Source organism: Marmota monax, unplaced genomic scaffold (genome assembly GCF_021218885.2).
Source record: "Marmota monax isolate L192 unplaced genomic scaffold, Marmota_monax_Labrador192_F-V1.1 WCK01_AAM20220418_F8-fsc00006, whole genome shotgun sequence".
Lineage (NCBI taxonomy): Eukaryota > Metazoa > Chordata > Mammalia > Rodentia > Sciuridae > Marmota > Marmota monax.
Window position 1 is genome coordinate 2,830,775 of NW_026693712.1, and position 20,996 is coordinate 2,851,770.

Below are 20,996 nucleotides of genomic sequence, written 5' to 3' on the forward strand. Positions count from 1 at the left end.
AGAGCAATCTGAGGGGTGGAAGTGTAGCTCAGTGGTAGAATTTAGCATTGAGGCCCTGGGTTCCATTTCCAACACCAAATAAAAAGAAAAGAAAAAGAACAGGCCTTACTATTTCTGTATTTCCCCCACTTTATTACACTGAACTCACGCTTCTTTTGACCTATGATATTTCTCTGGACTCCATTCTTCACTAAACCTATCATAAGCACCCAGTTTAACCACTTATTTTGGTCTTTATTGAAATTTTTCTTATTATACAATACCTTGCCTTTCCTCCTCTCCCCAGTCTTAGGTAATCACTGCTCTGCTTTCTGTCTCTATGAATTTACTACTCTAGGTGTCTCATATAGACACAATCATATAATATAGGTTCTTTTGTGACTGTCCGATTTCATGTTGCACAATGATAATGTCTTCAAGGTTCATCCTTGTCTGTAGCATGTCTGAGAATTTCAGTCCTTTTGGAGATGCAAGTACACACGCGTACACACACACATTACACTTTGTTTAGCCACTCATCTGTTGGTGGTCCCTACCTTTTGGTTGTTGAGAATGTTACTGCTTTCAATAGTGGGGTACAAGAATCTCTTCTGTTCCCTGACTTCAGTTCATTTAGGTATTGAATCTCAAGATTTGACAAAAACAACATGATTCTTCTTATAAACTTTTTATTTTCCTTCTTAGACCCTTTCATGTCTTCCTCCCAACCATAGCTCTTACAGTAGCTCATTTTCTTCCTGGAGTCATTTTCTGCCTAGAAATAAATACAACTTTATATCTAATGACAGGGCAAAGGTAAGTCAAATCAGCAAGGTGATATTGTCACTTCTCCCAATCACTCTATAAATGTGCAGCTAGTTTGGAGGAAGGAACTTTGCCAGATCCTAGATCTGTGATCAGCTTCCCAACTAAAACCAAATTATATCCAGAAGGATATAAATTTCACACCACAAATTCATATCCACAGTATCTCTCTGCTTCCTAGAGTGCCAGAACAGGAGTGGAAAAAAGTATACTTGAAAGGGGTAGATTGACACCTGGGTAAGGGGAAGGCTCTGTTCAAACCCAATTAAATAGATGGTGCTATTACTACCAACAGGGACAGTATTTTACTGCATTGCTACAGATCAACTGCTAAATACTGTTAGGATGTCTTAGAGGCAATGATGTGTAAGAACTCACAATTGTTTGAAGGCAGTGTGATAAAGATTTTATTTATTTATTTATTGTACTGGGATGGGACCCGTGGATGCTTTATCACCAAACTACACTCTAATCCCTTTTTATTTTGAGACAGTGTCTCACTAAATTGCCCAAGGTGACCTTGAACTTGCAATTCTCCTGCCTCAGCCTCCTATGTTGCTGGGTATTACAGATATGTGCCACTGTGCCTGACTGTGGTTGAGATTTTTAAAAATCCCAGAGGCAGAGTACTTTTAACTCACAGCCATTTGGCAATATTATTTCCACTCTCCATTCTGCCCTACTCCCCTCTCCTGCAACACTTAGAGCAAATCTTCTTTCTGGATTTAGTGTTGAAATTAGAGTCTGTAATCTCTTGAAGTAAAGTTCCATCCTTTATTTTGTTGACTTCACTATGTTTTAAAATATAAGTGTGCCAAAGAGCATATTGAATTCTGAATTATGAGATTGCACATGTACTTGCTGTGGAAGATTTCAATCCACTAGTAAACGTTTAACTTGCCTCCAAAGCAGGTGGTCTTGACCTCTAAGGCAGTAATGTATAAGGAGGTAGAGATAGAGATGGAGATAGACATTGGGAGCTTGTGATTATTTTTTTTGAGGGGGTAATTTAACTACACCTCCTGTTTATCCTGCAGATACATAGAAGGAGGGAGATGAATGGAAGGTCTTTAGGGCCTACTTGGTAGTCACAGTGATGAGACTCCATATAGAATTCCACATAGCTTGCAGGTGTATGGCCAATTCTTGAAGTATCCTTAAGTGGAAGTGTCCATGAAATAGTTATTATTCATGCTGATCTTCTCAAAACCTTTCTTCATTCAATAAGACCTGGCCCTGAGTTCATGTAGTAATAACTAGATGCTTTGCTAAAAAGTCAAAGTTCTCTGCCTTCTGCTCATGTGTTCCTCTTGTTTCTCTACACTTCATGGGACAGCCCTCCCAGCTTCCCTGTGTTCTGAGGCTCTGTCCTGACATTGTTTTTTATCAACAGCATATTTCTTTATTTCAGTTCCCAAGATACACTTCAAATATAGACATTTTAAAAAGTTAATGCCCTCTCTGTGCATCTTAAGGGGCTAGAAGAGGTGTGCTTATATTCTCTCTATATGTTCAATCTATTGATCTATCACCTATAACCTATCATCAGTCATCTAGCTGTCGTTTATATCTACTTTTTTATAGACAGAATTGGTACCAGTACTGAGACAGTGGTCAGTTAATCAGATAGCTTGTCAAGATAGGAAAACATGAAAAATGATATATTTTAAACATCCATCTAGCAATCTTTTTTATGAAGTGATGAGGGATTTTCCACCTATTGGGAAATTTTATATGGTTTTTCTTGCACATATACATACTGCATAGTCTATCGGTTCCAATTTTCATTTTACTCAAGTGATATGAGGGTTGATGGAAAGTGATGTCCAAGTAGAATTATTCCAAATACATGGTACTCAGATGTTGGCATCTGACTCACTTGGAGAACTTGTAAAAGCATAGCTTGTTGCTCCATCCCCAGAGTTTTGGACTCAGTAAATCCAGGGTGGTGCCAGAGAATTTGCACTTATTGAAAGTTTTCAGATGTTGATGCTGTGATCCAGGTAACACTCTTTGAGAATTACTGTTGTATATTTTCATTATACTTGATAGAAAGTAAATATGTTTTAAATGAAGAAGGAAGAATGTTGATTACAAGGAGAGATGGTAAACAGAAAGTAGGTTGAAAATTAATATAATTATACCCCTCTTTTATATACTTGATATACAGCAATCCATATTCACAGTCATTTTTCCAGAGAACTCTTCATCTGATTTAGGATGTTGATAATGTGCTATGAATAGTTGAGTTTGCAAAGCATAAGAGGGAATCCTTGTGGAAGATATGAATGTCCTTTCAAATTCTTGTCCTCCACAATTGAGAAAGTTAACTTCTGAGTTTCTTTACTTGTTTACTTGTAAATTGGGCATGAACACAACTACATTGCACTCTCCAGAAGATGAAAGGAGATAACATAGAGTAGTTTTTCTCAAAATTTTCACTACTATCGTTCATGGAAAATAGAACAAGAATTTGGAAAAACCCCAAAGAAAACATTGGAGAGCTGTTTTATTGAGGTGTCCTCTTTCGTATCTGATAATGAATACACATTTTGCTTTTTTCATCCATAATAGATACATTTATTTTCATATAAAAATTTTTACATAATATGACATTTCACCAGAACTATGTTTTGATTTCAAGTATGTTGTGTTTAAGATATTTGAAGAACAAGCACTTTGAGAAACTTAGAAAAATGCTTTGTAAGTGGTAATGTGTTACATGAAGTTTCCTTATTATTAGATTTTATTTTGGCAAACATCTGAGACATTCATTAGCAGAGTCACTGGCTTTGATGTTTCATTTACAGATTCCTTATGCTGATGTTTGGATTTAAAATGATCAGACACCTAATAAAGTCTCTCCACCCCCAAATGTTGTCTACCACTTAAAAATTTATTTTCAGATTGAGTTTCAGAGATGCACCAAAGTCAAAGCCATTTTAGGGATGCTATTGGATCATGAGTATAGTTCATCTACCCCTTAATAAACTAATAAATTTGGGAACAGTGAATGAGTATAATAGTTATCTAATGATGTATGGATGTATGTGTGTTACTTCACTGTGCAATCACTACCATATTCAAATATTTAAAATTTTATATTTATTCATAAGTATTTAAAAATGTCATTTCTAACTAGAAAATAAACTGAATGAATATATTTCAATTAATTCATGACTCATTTAACCATTATTTTTTGAATACCTACAATACTAACATCAAGTTAGTCTCTGAAGAATGCAGAGATAAATAAGATACAATCTTCAAGTCTTGAGAATCTTTGAAATTTTCTGTTCTAGCAATTGACCAGAATGCCAGAAGACTTATAGGTAATAATCTACTTGCAGCTAATAATCTTTAACAGCATAGCAAAACTATTAGCTGGCAGTTAGGGCAACAGACAGAGCTTTATGTGAATTCCTGTTCAGCTACTCTTTAGGCATGTAATATTGAAAAGGTTATATAAGTCTTTTTGCTTGTCAATCTTCAATCTATAAGAAAGAGATAATTGTATCTACTATGTGGAGTTTTCTGAGTAGTGGGAGTTATACATTTAAAGCATGAAAAACAGTGACCAGCAGTTGGGGTCCCTTGTGCTGCTTGCTTATCTGCTAGCCTGAATTCATATGCTTGTCTGATATAAAGAGTGCTAGACATGAAGGGATGTTTTCCTTGGTTCAGGTCCAGATCTTGGTTCAGGGAGCTGTGACTGAGAAGGCAGGGGTCACAGTGAGTTAGAAATGAAAAAGTGCCTGTCTGCTCTTGTTCAAACAGGGAAATGGACCTAGTCCCCATTCAGTGCCATATCCTGCCCTGCCCACCAGTGAAAGCTGAGAAGGGAAGAAAGAGTCCTTCTGCAACTGGACAGACTCTAAGTCACTTTATGGTTTAGGTAGTGGTACACCTTAGTTTTACATTCAGTGGGAAATACAAAGTTAGTTCTTTGTTTCTTCATAAAATTTTTACTTTGGATGTTAGAAACATTTCTCTGAAAGAGGAACAAAAGCATTAAACTGAATTCCATTTCTCTTAGATTTTTGAATGACTTCAAAAGGTGAATGGATAATTGGTGCATGCTCAGAAAGATTATATATATATTTCCCTAAAATAAATTTTAGGGAAAAATGTCAACCTGGAAGTACTAATACTAAAAGACATGTAAATTATGCATTGATCCATAAAAATTATAGTAATGTAAGCTCCTCAGAATATCATAGCTAAACAAAGGCTCATGGATATTTCAACCATATACTTTGATTGTGATCATAGTTCTTTCTTACTCTTCAAAGACAAATTAAAAGCTTTAAGTTTAACTGCATGGTTTGGTGTTGATGTCTCTATCTAAATAGAAATAGTTATGAATAGAATTTAAAGACACAGTTTGTACATGTGTGTGTACAAAATAGATACTACATGGGTCTAATAATAGATACACTAATTCAATACTTCCTCTCTTTTGAATTATTGACATCAAAAATATCACCAAGAAACCTTCATAATTTACTGATGTGTAAAAGTAGGATGAGTGCCTAGATATGCATCTTCATATATTGCTTTCACTTCAACTTCTTTCCAATTTGAAAGCCTAACATGCATAATTGCAATAGATTTTGACTTGCTGCCATTCACACCCAAAGTCCTTTGCCTCAAGTGTCCTGTGTAATTATTTATGGAACTGAAAGCAGGCAGGTCACAAATTACATTTCTCAGTCTACCTTCCTCTTGTGTGTGGCATATAAAATCATTTCTCCATTCTGTCTTCTCCATTTTCCTTTTTGATATTTTTGACTATGGACTCAGACACAATTCCTGTTCTAAGATCTCTTTGTTTTCTTTTATCCTTTTTACAATAGTAATTTTAACAGATGAGAAGTGATATTTCATTGTTGTTTTAATTTGCATTTGCTGATGATTTGTGATATTGAGTGTTTTTAAAAATAGTTACTGGCCATTTTTATGTCGTCTTTTGAGAAATATTTATTCTGGTCCTGTGCCCATTTTAAAATCAGTTTTTTCTTTTCTTTTAAAAAGAGTTTTGGATATTAACTTTTTATCAGATGTGTAGCTTGCAAATATTTTCTCTTATTCTGTGGGTTCTTTACTCTGTCGATTCAATGTAATCATATTTATCTACTTTTGCTTTTGTTTCTTAGGCTTTTGGGGTCATATAATAAATACAATTTCCCAGACCTATGTCGAGAAACTCTTTCATTATATTTTCTTCTACTAATTTTACTGGATCAGGTCTCACACTTTACTCCTTAATCCTTTTTTTTTTTTTTTTGGTATTGGGTATTGAACCCAGGGGTGCTTTACCACTGAGCCATAGCCCACTGATAGTGCATATAGGTTTCCTTTTCTCCACCTCCTCACCAAAACTTGTTTTCTTTTATTTGTTTGTTTGTTTATTTATTTATTTAGAGACAGGGTCTTGCCAAGTAGCTGAGGATCTTGCTAAATTGTGGAGGCTAGTCTAGAACATGAGATCCTGCTGCCTCAGTTTCCCAGCTTGCTGGGACTAAAGGCATTAGCTACCATGCTCATTAATCCATTTTAGTTGATTTTTAAATATGGTGTGAGATAGGGGGTCTTGGCTTCTCAAGTACACAGATCTCACTAGAAATTTTAGAACATACAATTAAGTGTATGTTCTCCATGTCCCTCCCCCTCCACCCCGCCCCCACACACACTGTATTGCTGTAGATTCTTTAATGGGCTTGAACCGTCTCTGGGCTATTTTGTTTGTAGATGGCTGTCTATATTTGCATGTATGTGATGGAGGGGGTGAGGCTGGTACTTCCTACTCCACCATCTTGGCAATGTCTCCTGTCATAAAGGTCTTGACGAAACAATATTACATTACCTCCATGGAAAAAATCAGGTCTGATCACAAATTGTGACTTACCAATGCAAATTTAGTTAAGAATTATGTGTGTTGGCTAGAAATTAAGTCATTTCTGACACTTTCCAAAACCAGTATTCAAAGGTAAATCTAAAAACATATAAATATTTTTTCATGATATTCTGAAAAATTTTAAAGCAATGTTACTAAAGGTGATACTTTACAAATAAGGAGAAGTTATTTGTTAAGTGTACAGTTCCCCATATAAGAATGTTATATATATGCACCAAAAATAGGTCTCCATATTGATTCTGCATCAAATTTGCCAGTTTATTACTGAGACATACATTTGGATATAAATTTAAAAATAAATAATTAAAATCTAAGTTAAAAATAAAGACCCAAAACACTCATTTTATAAGTGAGCTTTCTTCCATCCATTCCTCTTTGGTAAGAAAAGTGTCTCAGACAAGCTTCCTAGAAGCAACAAAGTGCTCATCTTGTTTATTGTTTACAGTCATAATTCAGCTTTTTATCAAATGCAAGACTCATTCAGTTGTTCCATAAAATGAACCACCAGGAGAGCTGGTTAAAATGGTAGGTTTTTTAGGGGCTGAGGTTGTGGCTCAACGGTAGAGTGCTTGCCTAGCATGTGCGAGGCCCTGGGTTTGATCCTCAGCAACACATAAAAATAAATAAATAAAATAAAGGTATTGTGTCCAACTACACCTAAAAAATAAATATTAAAAAAATGATGGGTTTTTAGTCTTTCATACAAGAAGAGGAGAGAGAGCACACTTACACATATAAACAAATATCATGGATTTCAGGATAAGGAATGCCTAAATCTCAGAAGCTATTTCTAAGATTAAAAACATATCCCACAAATAATACTGTCAATTTCTTCAAATAGAATATTTTGAATTATTGATGTCTACTCAGATTCAGCTTAAATACTTTCCATGTCCTTGCAAAATGAAGTATTTACACAAAAATGGGAAATTCCTATTATCTTCCGGATGGAACAAAAATTGTTCACCTGTTACAGCTAAGAGAAATGAGTAAATATCCCAACTGACTACTTTTTAAAAATTTCTCAGCTGGACATTGCACATGTCTACAGAATGAATCTGTGCAAACAGTACATTCTTCTGTTCAGGAAGTGACATTTCAGAACCAGCTTTTGCAAAACAATACTCCATTTTCTGTAGTTTGGGGCGAAGCCAAAGCAAAATTTAGATTTTTTTTCTATTTCACAAAAGAGCTCTATAATAAGTAAAACTAAGTCTCTAAAGTCAATTTACAATGTGATCACTGTATGGGATTCAACATGATGGCAAAATATTACATTTGACAAAATTAACGCTGCTGAAAATACTTGCTGCCAGCAGCTCTTATAATTAAAGGAAAGGCAATTGGTAATGAATTCTTTTAACTTGGAATTTATATCTCAGGACTGAATGTTGCCCATTATTGGAGTTCAAAGGCAACTATCTCTAGAATTGTTCTTTTAATGCTTGCTGGATGGTTTTAGTTGTTCTTTTCTTGTAGGCACACAATTGTTGTCTTGATCTTGTGATAAAAAGAGCTTCACTGGGTCTTTGTAGTGAACCCAGTTGGCTTGGTAACATGCCTGTAGTCAGAATTCCAAAGTGGAGAAACAAAGGCTTAGAAATTATTGGCTGAGAACTGTTTGTTCAGGACTGTGGGAATCTGATGCTGGCCTGTGGAACCAATGGACTCTCTTCATTAGATCTACATTCATCCAGAAACTCCCCCAATTCCATGCCCTTTTGTCTTTTTCCAAACTAGAGCTTTAACCACAATAAAAACAAATGTGGCAACTTCTTTTGTAAATCAATTCCTACCAAAATTCCCAGCGTGCTATAATTCTTCCTCTTCATGTCATAATTCCAAAAGAATGGCATTAGCTTATTCAACATTACATTTATTTCCATAAAGAGGATGTGTCAAGGGGCAAGACTTAAGAAAAAAAAAGAAAGAAAGAAAGAAAGAAAAAAGGAGAAAAGGAGAAACGCCTGCCTTTAGCCTAATTGAATGGTGATGAGGTGGCTTCCCTTGTCCACTTATGTTCATTTTCCCAACTTAATTAAATAAACAAATACAGTCCAGCATGGCTATTTTAGGCTGCTTCCTTTAAAACACTCAGTCCAAGCCGAGTGAAATTAATTTCATTGAAGAACGCCATATAATGGAAAAGGAAAACAACAGTTTTACATATTTTTTTTTTCCCCACTAGCTAGAAAGGTATTCTTAAACCAGCCAATGGCTCTGTCATCTGATTACACAATTGTGACTTGAAAATGCCAGGAATTTTCCTTTGTGTGTCTAAATAATGCAGGTTGAATTCAGCAGTGTTCATATAAATACTTTAATTACACTGAAGCTTTATCAGCAGGGAGCCATGGGAAGTATGTGGAGCCCTGGATAAACATTTTTAAAAGCAAGAACCATTCAAGTTACACAAAAGGCAGGACAGTCATAACAACAGCAGCAACCACAACCACAACAAACCAGGGAAACTGGTGGCTTAGTGCTTTTTATGTGCACAGGACTGAATGCTTTTTCTTTTCTCTTTCCCACCATTGTTTATTTTGGAGGGGAGGGAATACCAAAAAACTGGAAAAGATGGACCCCTGAGGAACCAAGGGACTGAAGAATTCCAAGTAGCGTTCTGTGAGAAAAACATAAAAAGCAACTCAAGGAATATTGGTTCAGACACTTTGGAACTCAGAATATTTAGGCCTGGCTGTTAGATATGATGAAAGCTAATAATGGCCAAACAGATTCCTTTTAGGGAAGTTTTGTGAGTCTTCCCTCAGATCTGATGGGCTGCCTTACCCATGTGGTGGTGCACACCCACAGCTCCAGGTCACAGTTTTCCATAATCTTAATCACCTTCCAAGTTTCCTCCTGAAATTCAAAGGCCCTTAAGCATTCTGGAATTAAGTTTAATGTGGGGTTGTCTCCAGTGTTACAGGTTACAGCCATTAATTATTGACAGAGCAATTCATGGCTTAATGCAAAAAGGAAAATAGATAATGAGAAAGAAGTCATGCCACACACCTTTAGTGAAGGTTCTGGTCTAATTCTCTCTGCCCTGATTGTCAAGCAGCTCAGCACCCCATCTAGATTTCAACACTGAGAAGTTGACAAAAGATCTTTGTCATATTTTCCTTCTCTTTTCTTTGGTCTTTTCCCTCCCATCCTTCCTTCTGTTTGCTTACTTTCTTTCTTTATGTCTTTGTTAAGTGCTCCTTGGATTACTTCCTGAAAACAGGTAAAAAGGAATACATCATCATAGTAAGAAAAAGACATTATGTGTTAAAAATATTCAAACAATGTTCAGATGTAAGGCCGGCAGTGGAGGAGAGAAATATGTAGAACTGGGCTCTTGGTGGGTTCTGGTCAGTTTCCAGGACTCATTTGTTTCATCTGTTTGATTTCTTTTGAACTTTTTATCTTCGTTGAGCACTTGACTTCTTTGACTCAATAAAAGAGGTAACACTGTATCCTCTAAATAAGCAGACAAAACTTCATCTCCAGATTCTGTCTTTGAGCAGGTAAATTTAATTTTTTTTTTCCGGTGCAGATTGTGCCTTAAGTCTGAAGTCCCACAGTGGCCCATTGTCAAAATTCTTGCATACTTATCAAGTACCAAATTCTGGATGTCAGTCTGAATGTATTAAACCAGAACATTTTGCAGTGTGTTCTGGAAATTTGTTTTGAACAAAAATTCATCTGTTCAATTTATTAATTGATTAATTTTTAAAATTTACCCTGTCTTACATGGAAACATACTTCTCTCTGAAGGCACTCAAGATTTGCCACCTCCAAATATGTAGCTTTGAAAAATCATTTGAACTGAAGGCATTTGGGTTCCTGAAGTCACTTATTTGCCTAAAAGCAGAGCTTCCCCCAAAGAACTCAAAACAACCAAATCATTATAAATTCCCCCTTTTTAAGGGAAGGAAACAACTCCTAAGCCCCAAACCTACTTACTTCCCATAAAACTTGGAGATGCAAATCCTTCACCATGGCTTGTGAAGCCCCCACCATCCTGCCCTCGCCTGCTTCCCCACTCCCCTTCTCCTGGCCCCAAGCTCACCCTGCCCAGTATGCTGGCTTCCTTGCTGGCTCTCACACACAGGCTTGCTGCTTTGTTAGAATTTGGCACTTGCTCTTTTCTCTGTCTAGAAAGGTCTTCTTCCATTTCACCCCAGGTCCCATTTTCTGTAGTTTGGGAAGAAGCCAAGAAAAATTTAGATTTCTTCTTCTATCTCATGAGTTACTCCTACAATAAACAAAATTGTTGGTGAATTGTAAATTCTGCCTCTCATTTCCTTCAAGTCACAAGCTCAAACAGCTCCATGTCAGTGAAAGCTTTCCTAAACATGTTTTTAAATATAATATCCTTCCTGACCTCAGCCTCCTTTAACCTGCTTTTATTTTGTTTTCTTTCCTAGCACTAAACATCATCTGACATACATTCATAATTCATTTCTTCAATTATTCACTTTCTCCCTGTCCCATTAGAATATAAGACCAAGAGTTTTCTGTTTTGTTAACTGGACTACTTCTCCCACTGAAAACATGGTTAGTAGGTACAGTAGGTAAGAAATAATATTTGTTGAATGAATGAATAATTAATCTTAAATACAAAGAGAAGTTTAATCAAGGGTATTCATTCATTTGTTGAATCAAGGAAATTCAATAAGTCTCTTTGATTTTGTCTCCAGCAAAGAATGGAGCCTCCAGAGTTGACTTGACCCTATACTTGAATCCTATTACCAAAATTGTAATATGCCATTTTACAATTTTGTAAATTAAAAAGTAATTTGTAGAAAACTTATATAATGGAACAAATGATTTTTCTCTTAGTTATGCAAACAATTCTATCCTGTGAAGTTTCAACTTGCCCGCCCACCGTACAGAAATCAGTTTTGCATACATTTGAAAATATGTTTCACTATTTTTATCATATATATGATAAATCACATATATCTCATATATGATAAATCACATATATCTCATATATATGATAGATCATATATATATATATATATATATATATATATATATTTTTTTTTTTTTTTGGATTCTCCTTTGAACCAGTAACATCTTACTAGTTCCTTCATTCAGTTAAAGAGTTAATATAATTGCTGACGTGTTCATTTTATATTTGTATGAGAATGATGATTTTATGTGTTTTTGAGATTTATTCTTTAGCAAATTTGGAAATATACTTTGTGACTGAATGTGACCTATTACTTCAAAACATGTCTTTGGTGTGGCCCTTGCTCACCTTTGATATCTAAATGAAGTTGTATCTGAGAAATATAAAGCATATTATTAAAGGACACACAGAGAAAATAGGCTAGTAAAAGCAGGGGGAGATGCTAGTTAAACTCTAAAAATTTGAGGGGAGATATCCTTTAGAAGAAGATGTTTCTTTGTTGGTTATGAAATAATATCCTAAAACCCTCTCAGTTTTCACAGGCCAGAGCTCATTAGGTCTGATAGTGAATCAAACTCTTGAAGTCAGGAAAATTTGATACATATCATTGAAAGAGATCATTCAAGTACTAGAATTAATTAAAGAAAGATTGAATCATATTTTAAAGAAAATGAAATATAAAATTAAAAATATGGGTAAGGAAAGATATTTCATAGAGCAAACAGGTTTTGAATAATAAGAGGCAGGTGTGTACTGTTCATGCTTTGCTGATGGGAAGGGGCGGGAGTCTGACTGTTCATAAGAATAATGCTGACACAATCCAAGGAAACCTTCACCTTCTCTAAGATTCCTGACATCACAAATGCCCGAATGCGGCAGGAACTCATGAAAGGGCAGAGCAACTCCTGAGGAAATATTAAGAACATAGAGTGTCAGCAAAGAAAGGGATAAGGTTAGACATGAGTAAATCAACCACATTCCTTGGCATTGGTCATAGTAGCCTCTGGTGCTAAATAGATTTTAACCATCCACAGCAACCATAAAGGACAAAAACAACCAGTGGTGTCCAGCAAAGAGCACAACTGCAAGGGCTGGTGCCACAGCAGGGCCTTACACCAATAAAAGCTGCATCGTGGCCCCTTGGTCTCTTGGTCATTGTCCCTCTAGGTACTTTTTGTTCTCTGGTGAGAAGGAACTGGCTAACATGAATTTTGAGAAGGGAGCAGATTCTTTTCTTGTTGCTTTGAGAAAGTGCTGTGGGCACAGCTGCTGTTTCTAGACATGAAGTTGATAGAAGAATCAAGGGGCCACATATAATAATTTAGGAATAATTGGCAAGCGGATTCTTATAGCCTGGAAAGATGAAAAATATTTTGTTAATGAAAAAATAAATCAAAGCCTTTTGCAGGAACACATGATATATTTTCTTAGTATGTTTCTTGACAGAGCTCTTTATTCTGAGACTTAAGTTACAAATTCCAAGTTGATGTAGACCCACACTTGGCAACAAAAAATATTCTTGTTGAGTAACAATTCAGCTCCCACATTACTATTATAAGTTTCATTTGCTTGGTAGAAGCCGTATAAGCCAGAGGTCTGGGATGTGTGCTTATTCCAAGTGCCTGGAGTGAAGAAGATGTAGAAGAGGAAGGATGCAGATGGGAATTGAATGGATTTGAGTATATTAGTTGTAGGGTATGATTGTTAATTATTGTGAAACCCAGAAATACATACTGTTTGCAAATCCTATAGTAGTTAACTGTTAACAATCACATCAGTTTGGCTGTTAGGTATTTGCTTATATAACACACGTGTAGCACATTTCATAGTTTATTTATCATGCAACCCTTAATACAGAATCTATTAAGTCATTTTAGAGTTAACGTCATTTAGTTTATTGATTTTTTCTAGTTTAACCTGACATTCTAACCTGACATCCTTCTCTGCTAGATGCTTTATAAAATGTTAATACATACAAGTGACAACTATCACAATGGGAAGAAAATAAAAGGTAAATAAAAGTCTATCATGCAAAATGTTCTCAAGAAGGTCACCTCCAAATCTAGCTACTTTTACTAGAAGTAAGCACCAAGATCAAAGGCAAGTTTGTTACAGGTGTGGTTCTGGTGATCAAACTCAGGGATACTCTACAACTAAGCCACATCTCCAGCCCTTTTTATCTTTCATTTTGAGACAGGGTCTTAGTTGATGAGGCTGGCCTTGAATTTGCAAACCTCCTGTTCTCAGCCTCCCAAATGTAGCACTGCACCCAGCTGATTCACTGCTTTTTATCTGCATGATTTATTAGTCACATAAAATATCTCATAATTGTACTATAGTGTGTTTGACAGATTTGTCCACATATCTTACATAATACTTCAATCAGTTCTGTCTATTTAAATTTAAATATGTTATTTGCAAAGTTTCTGGGTTGGATGTACATATTGCACTGTATTCGCAGATGGTTAAACCCAACTGAAACTTAACTATCATATTTCTAAGAAATGTGCTTTTCTTCTTATATTTTCTTTGAATAATCAGGAAAAAATGCATCAGTACTTATATTTAGGCACATATCAAGCTTCATGTTTTACATTCAGAATTGGAGTGTAAATGAATCCCTTCTTTCTTTTATATAAATGCACATATTTCTACACTGAAATCCCTCTGCTAATTCATGACACTTGACATTAATCACATACACAGATCAACAAAGACTTTGCTTTCATATAGAAAATAATTTAGAACATATTTCTAAATTACTGCTTGTTATTGCAATCAGTTTAATTAGCTAGCTAATGACAATATCTGTTCATAATCAAAGTAGTAAAAAATACCAAGTTTAGTAATTAGACCATATAATTTTTTAACAACTCAATTTTATATGGAAAAGTACAATGCTTTTAGTCAATTTTCTTCAAATACTCGTCTATATTAAAAATTAGGAATTCCACAGTGTATTCTTTTGACATTTAAAGCTTGAGATGGAGTGTTTAGGTTAGAAAGCACAGTTCCCTCCCGTATTCTGTGTGAAATTGCTTGTAAGTCACATTACATTCTAAATCCATTTCCCCTCAAACCATTCTAAGGGTCCAACATTTACTCTTTGTCACTAATGTTCCTTTCTGTAAGAGATACCCGTATGAATTGCAACACAATGAAACAATTAATCTTTGTTGGGCAATTTTCATGATTCTATAATTATAGAAAACTATAGAAAATCATGTTTTCTTCTTTATCATCAGCTCATTCAGTGGCATTTTAATGCTAAGACAAAAAAAACAGGCAAGTATCTCTGTATTTTCATTTTGAAAATATAATATTAACAGAAATCTATAAACCAAACATAGATAGTGTCACAAATGTGAACTGACACATGGTATAACCAGTGGCTGTGCAAAAATCCAGCCGGAAAAGCACTAAAATAGGCTAATTTCATTTCTCCCAGCTGCCTGCCTTTCAATTCTTTATCTCAGCTATCAGGTTTGAATAAATTTCATCTCCCACACTACAAGTAATGAGCAGGCAATGACTTATGAAGCACAGAGACCAAGTTAAGACAGAATTAGAATACAATTTTAATGAGACGGAGCTGAGAAAGTGGAAGTGTTACTCATTTGACAGACTTGGCAAAATATCCAATATTATTTCAAATGCTCTTTCCTTTCTACAAAGAAACTGTCAAATATTAAAATATAAGTGAAAAAATAGGGCTCTGAAGAATTCTTTAGGGGCAGATTGTTAATGTGATTATAAGCTAAAAAATAGTTATTAGAGAAGTCATTTAAGGAGGAGAGCAAATGTGACTTAAAATGTAAATGTGTTAAGTATAAATACTCCTGTGAAAAAAACAGCATGCTTTGGTTTCTCTGGAAAAAACGAAAGCACATTAACATTCAGGTTAACATGCATCCCTTTGAAACGAAGTCCAGAAATTGTTTGGAAAATGGGGAGTAGACAAATATTTTCTTTGTTACTACTTAGTTGGAAGTGTATAAAATAATGTTATTATTTTTGCTTTGAAATTCACCGAAAATGAGTTGGCCTAAAAATGAGATAAACTCAGGCATGATTGTTTTTAAGGGTTAATATCCAACACTGAAGACACAAAGTGAGTTTAGATGAGGTGGTGGGAGTAATCCCCTGCAAGTATAAAGAGAAGTGGTTTTAGGTTAATAAGAAAGGTTTGCACAAAAATACAAACATTTATTTTCATGCTTAAAAAATCCAAGGGGTACTGTGTTCTATGAAAAGAACAACTAGAAAAGCTAAGGAGTCCAACCCAGACAAAACAATGTCAAGGGATTTTCAAACATGATGTCCCCACTCAACTTATGTCAGGCGACATCCTGTCCTCTTTAGATGCCTGTGTGTTTTCAGTCAAGATGAGATCGAATCTGGGTCAAATTGAGCCGCCCAACAAAGCTACTTATATTCTGCACTTTAAGCCCATTCCTCCAAACATCCCCCAACCATAAAGGGAGTCTTTTTTTCCTCTGCCTGCCCACTCTTACCTACCCCTTACTGTTTCTGTCTTTCTTTTAGTGATTACTTCCTGTCGGGTTTTTTAGTGCATAAAACATCCGTGATTTGCTGCAGGCACTCAGTATTTATAGGGAGCCTCACAGCAGGTGCCACTTACAAAAAAAAAAAAAAAAAAAAAAAGCCCCTGTGAGCATGAGTGCACAAGTGTTATCCCATGACCCAAGGGTCACATTGCTGTTCTTGCACAATGGTTAGCAGAGGAAGGTTCCTTCCATCAACAACTGATAAATAGTGTTTCATCTGGCAGGCCAAACCTTGTGTGAAATGATAAGCGAGTGTACATATCTGTTCATCTTTAAAAAGATTTATGTATTCCTTTAAAATTATATGCAGATATCTAACTCTGTGGCAAAGAAATTACACACACACACAAAATCTTAGTATTTTCTAAGCTGATGAGGAGGCTCACTCAGTGCCCCCAGGCTGCCAAGACCCAAATTCACTTCCTTGACTTTGAAGTGTGGGCTCCCTAAAGCTGCAGAATCTTCTGAATAACAAACAATACTGGGGAAATTTATTTTGAGAAAATAAATTTGATAGCCATCGGACCTGTAATTGTGGTTTACTTTTAACACCCAATAACAGTGACCAAAGAGCGGTGTATTACATTTTGTCATAAATGTCCTTATTCTTTAAGCAACATGTAGAAATTCAGTTAAAGGGATTTAATGGAACTAATTATAGTTTGTGAACCTCTCATCTTTCTTCTGCTTTTCCTTTTCCTAAGAATTTTTAAGCAGCAGCATTCCCTGGGATACCAGGGTCTGTGAAGCCCAGATCTCTATAGTCTCTACAGTTGATAGTCTATATTCCACTCACCCGCTTCAGCCTATGTATAGTAACTTATTGTGAAAATTAGACCCAAGAAATTTGAAGAAGTTCAAGACTGTTGGGAATTTCAAAACTGTTTTCTCAAGCATGGCAAAAACTCACATTTTGGTGTGTTTAAGGCAATCTTTTTTTTTTGTGGGTCAATTAAATTGGTAGAAAAGTTATGTAATTTATGTAATACATGTTATATAACATATATATGTTATATATGATTTAAAACTGGAATGAATTTATAATTCATGAAAGAACGGTGAAGGAGGGTGAAAGAATGCAGCTTTAATAGTCTGCTGTGCTATGCATTTACTAAATGATGGGGGGAAGGGGACACTGTTGGATAATGTCCATTCAAGATTATTTAAGCCATTTATGTATGATGTATTAAAATGAATTCTACTGTCATGTATAACTAATTAGAACAAATAAAAATATAATAAATAAAGATTATTTAAGGTTGGGCACAGTGGCACATGTCCGTAATCCTAGCAATTTGGGAGACTGAGGCAGGAGGATTACAAATTCGAGACTAGCCTCAACAACGTAGTGAGACACTATTTCAAAAAAGAAAAAAAAATTACTTAATACATTTGTATTCCATTAGCTTCCTCCTATTCTTCACTCCAACCTTCCTAATTCCAAATTAAGGATATTATTTAATCCTCAATAATAGACTAATAAATAAATAGTCTTGACCTATTTCTTGGTCAGTTGCAAATAGTAAACAGGCAAAATTTAATATGCTAGGAACTGTTTAACTCCCCTAAAATTTTAGGAATCTTGTGACAACAGCCAGACATGGTCTTGGGCTTAGAGGATCCAGCACCCCCTTGTGATTCTCATTGCCCTTGGTCATGGGTACTTTGTCCCATTAATTCATACTTTGGTGTTTTATTTTTTGCCCAAGGGAACCTATGCAAACCTCTGTTGTGGCAGGTAGCCTGGTAAACATACCTACCTGTCAGCTTTCACACTAGCCTGTGAGCTTCTTTTCTATGCTTCAGGATTAGTTTGTCCATGGTCAGTTATTAAAAGGATGGATACCGATACAGTGACTAATGCAGCTCAGTGGTGGGTTGACAGATGGTCACTTAAGTAGGCCAACATGGAGTCTTGGGGCCAGAGACTGTAGAGGGTCCTGGTATGTGAGAAGCATTACAAGTATGAGTGTTGAAGAAGGACTAGGTATACCTCACTCCTTCAACTTCATTTCTGATTTTTCAAAATAGTGTAGCAAAGAATTTAGGTTGGACCGAATCAGACCATCTCTCGAGTTTCACTCCAGAGAAGTTTTCTGGGTAAAAATAAGACAGGCTTCTTAATCTCTTAGACCCTATTTCCCCTTTTGGATGTAGTGGGACCATACCTACCTCACAGGTTAGATTAAACCTCATGGGTAAAGCTAACAGGGCAAGTACAACAAAACTTACTCCTTTCTCCTCTCCTTTCATCCTAGCAATATCTTTTGCCTGTTGTCCTTCTGATTTACAGAAACTTGGCCTTGTCAATGTCTAAGCAATGACGTGTTGAGGATCAATAAGCTTTGTTTGGGAAGAGTGTTTTTCAGTGTGGCTGTTTTTCCCAGCAACATTTCTCATGATAAGAGGCTTTTCTGAGAGGTGATTTCTGGTATTCTACACGAATCAAAATTATTCAAGGAGACAATGTCATTGATCATCTTCTCTTTGCTTCTTGTTTTCCATGACCCTTCTGGAAGCTTTACCAGCATTTTCTATAAATGCTTCCTATAACTTAAAGTTGGCTTTGGCAAGTAGACAATGTATTCCACCTAGCTCATTTTCCTAGTTCCACAGAAGAATATGCCACATAATTATATTTTAACCATTTTTTTTGAAATTTTAAATTATGGTACAAACACCTAACCTAAGATTTAACATCTTAAGCATTTTTAAAGTGTACGGTTCAGTAGTGCTAAATACATTCACATTGTTGTGCAACAGATTTTCAGAGTTTTTCATTTTGTAATGCTGAAATGCCATTCCTATCAAATTTTCCACTCCCTCAATATCTCTGATTCGATTTTTGATTGTTGGTTTCAGTCTAGTTTCAGATGTGGTGATATAGAAATGTGCATGGTAATTATCAGAGTCTCTTTATAAAACAGCTATTTTTCATTGGAAAACACCTGGGTTCACAAGTGTGGTATATGAAATGCTCATTTTCTGCTACACATAACATTAATAGTGAGTAATTACCCAAGAATTATTACCAAGAGAGTTTAAAGCTCATCCTCACCCATCAGATGCTGGGTGAGTATGTTTTTAACCTTGGGCTCTGATTTGGTAGCAAATGGAAGATGTTGTAATGTATAAAGATGGTTTTCCTAGAAGATGGTGATTATGTTAGAGACAACTAGATTACACGCTCTTTAGCCATGCAAAGTGATTCTTGAAATACTATCTGGATAATTGAGGTCAAAGTGATTTTTTTGGTATCTAATCTACTGCTTCTCTGGCTCATTTGGTGTATTTAGACTCAGCCTGCACTAGTATTTGAGGGAGGTTTATTTTACTTGAATGCGTTACAGCTCAGACCATTCATTGTTAAACAAGTTCCATAATGAAGCCACGAAATGAGGATAAGGGAGAGAGAGGGAGAGAGGGAGAGAGGGAGGGGGGAGGGAGAGAGATAGAGATAGAGATAGAGATAGAGAGAGATAGAGATAGAGATATTGGTTAAAAACAAAGGAACATTTACTTCAAATCCTTCAGTGGTAAGAGTGCCTGCTTAGCATGTCTGAAGCCTTGGATTTGATCCAAGAAAAAGAAAAAACCCACTGAAGCCAAATTCTTGATTCATATTACCTATGATCATATTCCATTTCAGTTTTCTCACTCATTTGCTTATTTTCTTTTTTTTTGGTATTACAATTCTTAATACACATATATACCACAATTTTTCATATCTTTGTTTGTATGCATAGTATGTTGACACCCAATTCAAGTCTTCATACATGTATTTTGTATAATGATGTCCATCACATTCCATTGTTGCTTTCAGCTAGAAATATAAATACTACAATCACATCTGTCTGGTGTGGCCAATGCCCTTTCTTCCTAACTAGTCACTAAATGTATTTCTTCTGTCTTCATTTTCCATATAAAGATAAAATAATTAAAAAAATATTATCTTGGAGCTAGAAGGTACAACTCAGTGATAGAGTAGTTGCCTACCATGCACGAGTCTTTGGGTTCAATCCTCCGCAACCACAACAACAAAAATGGTAAAATATTATCTTAAACAGGTTTTATTATAATGTACTCCTGAGAATGATTAATGACAGAATACTATGCCATATATTGGGAAAAAAATATCTTTTTCATTACATGTTCTTATTTCTTAAAAAAAAACCAACAACCTTAATTTATATATTCTCATTGCACATTTTGTCATGATAAACGTAATCAAAATATTCCTAAATTGATTACTATGCCAGATTCTAAAGCCACAATAGAAAATGGGATTCACTGTTGCGTTTCTTAAAGTCAAATCATTTTGACAAGCTAAGGTCACTTCAGTTCAAACCCCAAAATGTTCTCATCCCTGAGGAGACGGGGACATTATTAATATTTTTGTCAAGAAGGACTTGTGAATGATGCAGCCTTTCTCAGGGATGGAATGAAAGGTGTATTGCACTGTGTGCCGTGAAAGAGATTATATATCTTCTGCAGAGTTGGTTGGGGATCAACTGCCAGCTTCTTCACGGTGTGAGCTCTTGATTGAAGCACCAGCTGTGATCCAGGGTTTGAAAGAGACCTTGAAAATGGCAAAGCAAGACCCTGCGTTCAGAACTGACAAAACCCAGCTGACGAGAGAAGCAATTGCTATTCTTTTGGAATGCTTGTCGTGGGGAATGTCATTGACAAAAAGAAAAGAGTGGGGTGGGGTGGAGGAGGAAGCTTTTGTGTGATATGTGATATGACCTGACAGACCTGAAATCAAATGATAATGCCACAGAAATAGGGATTTTCTTTCCTA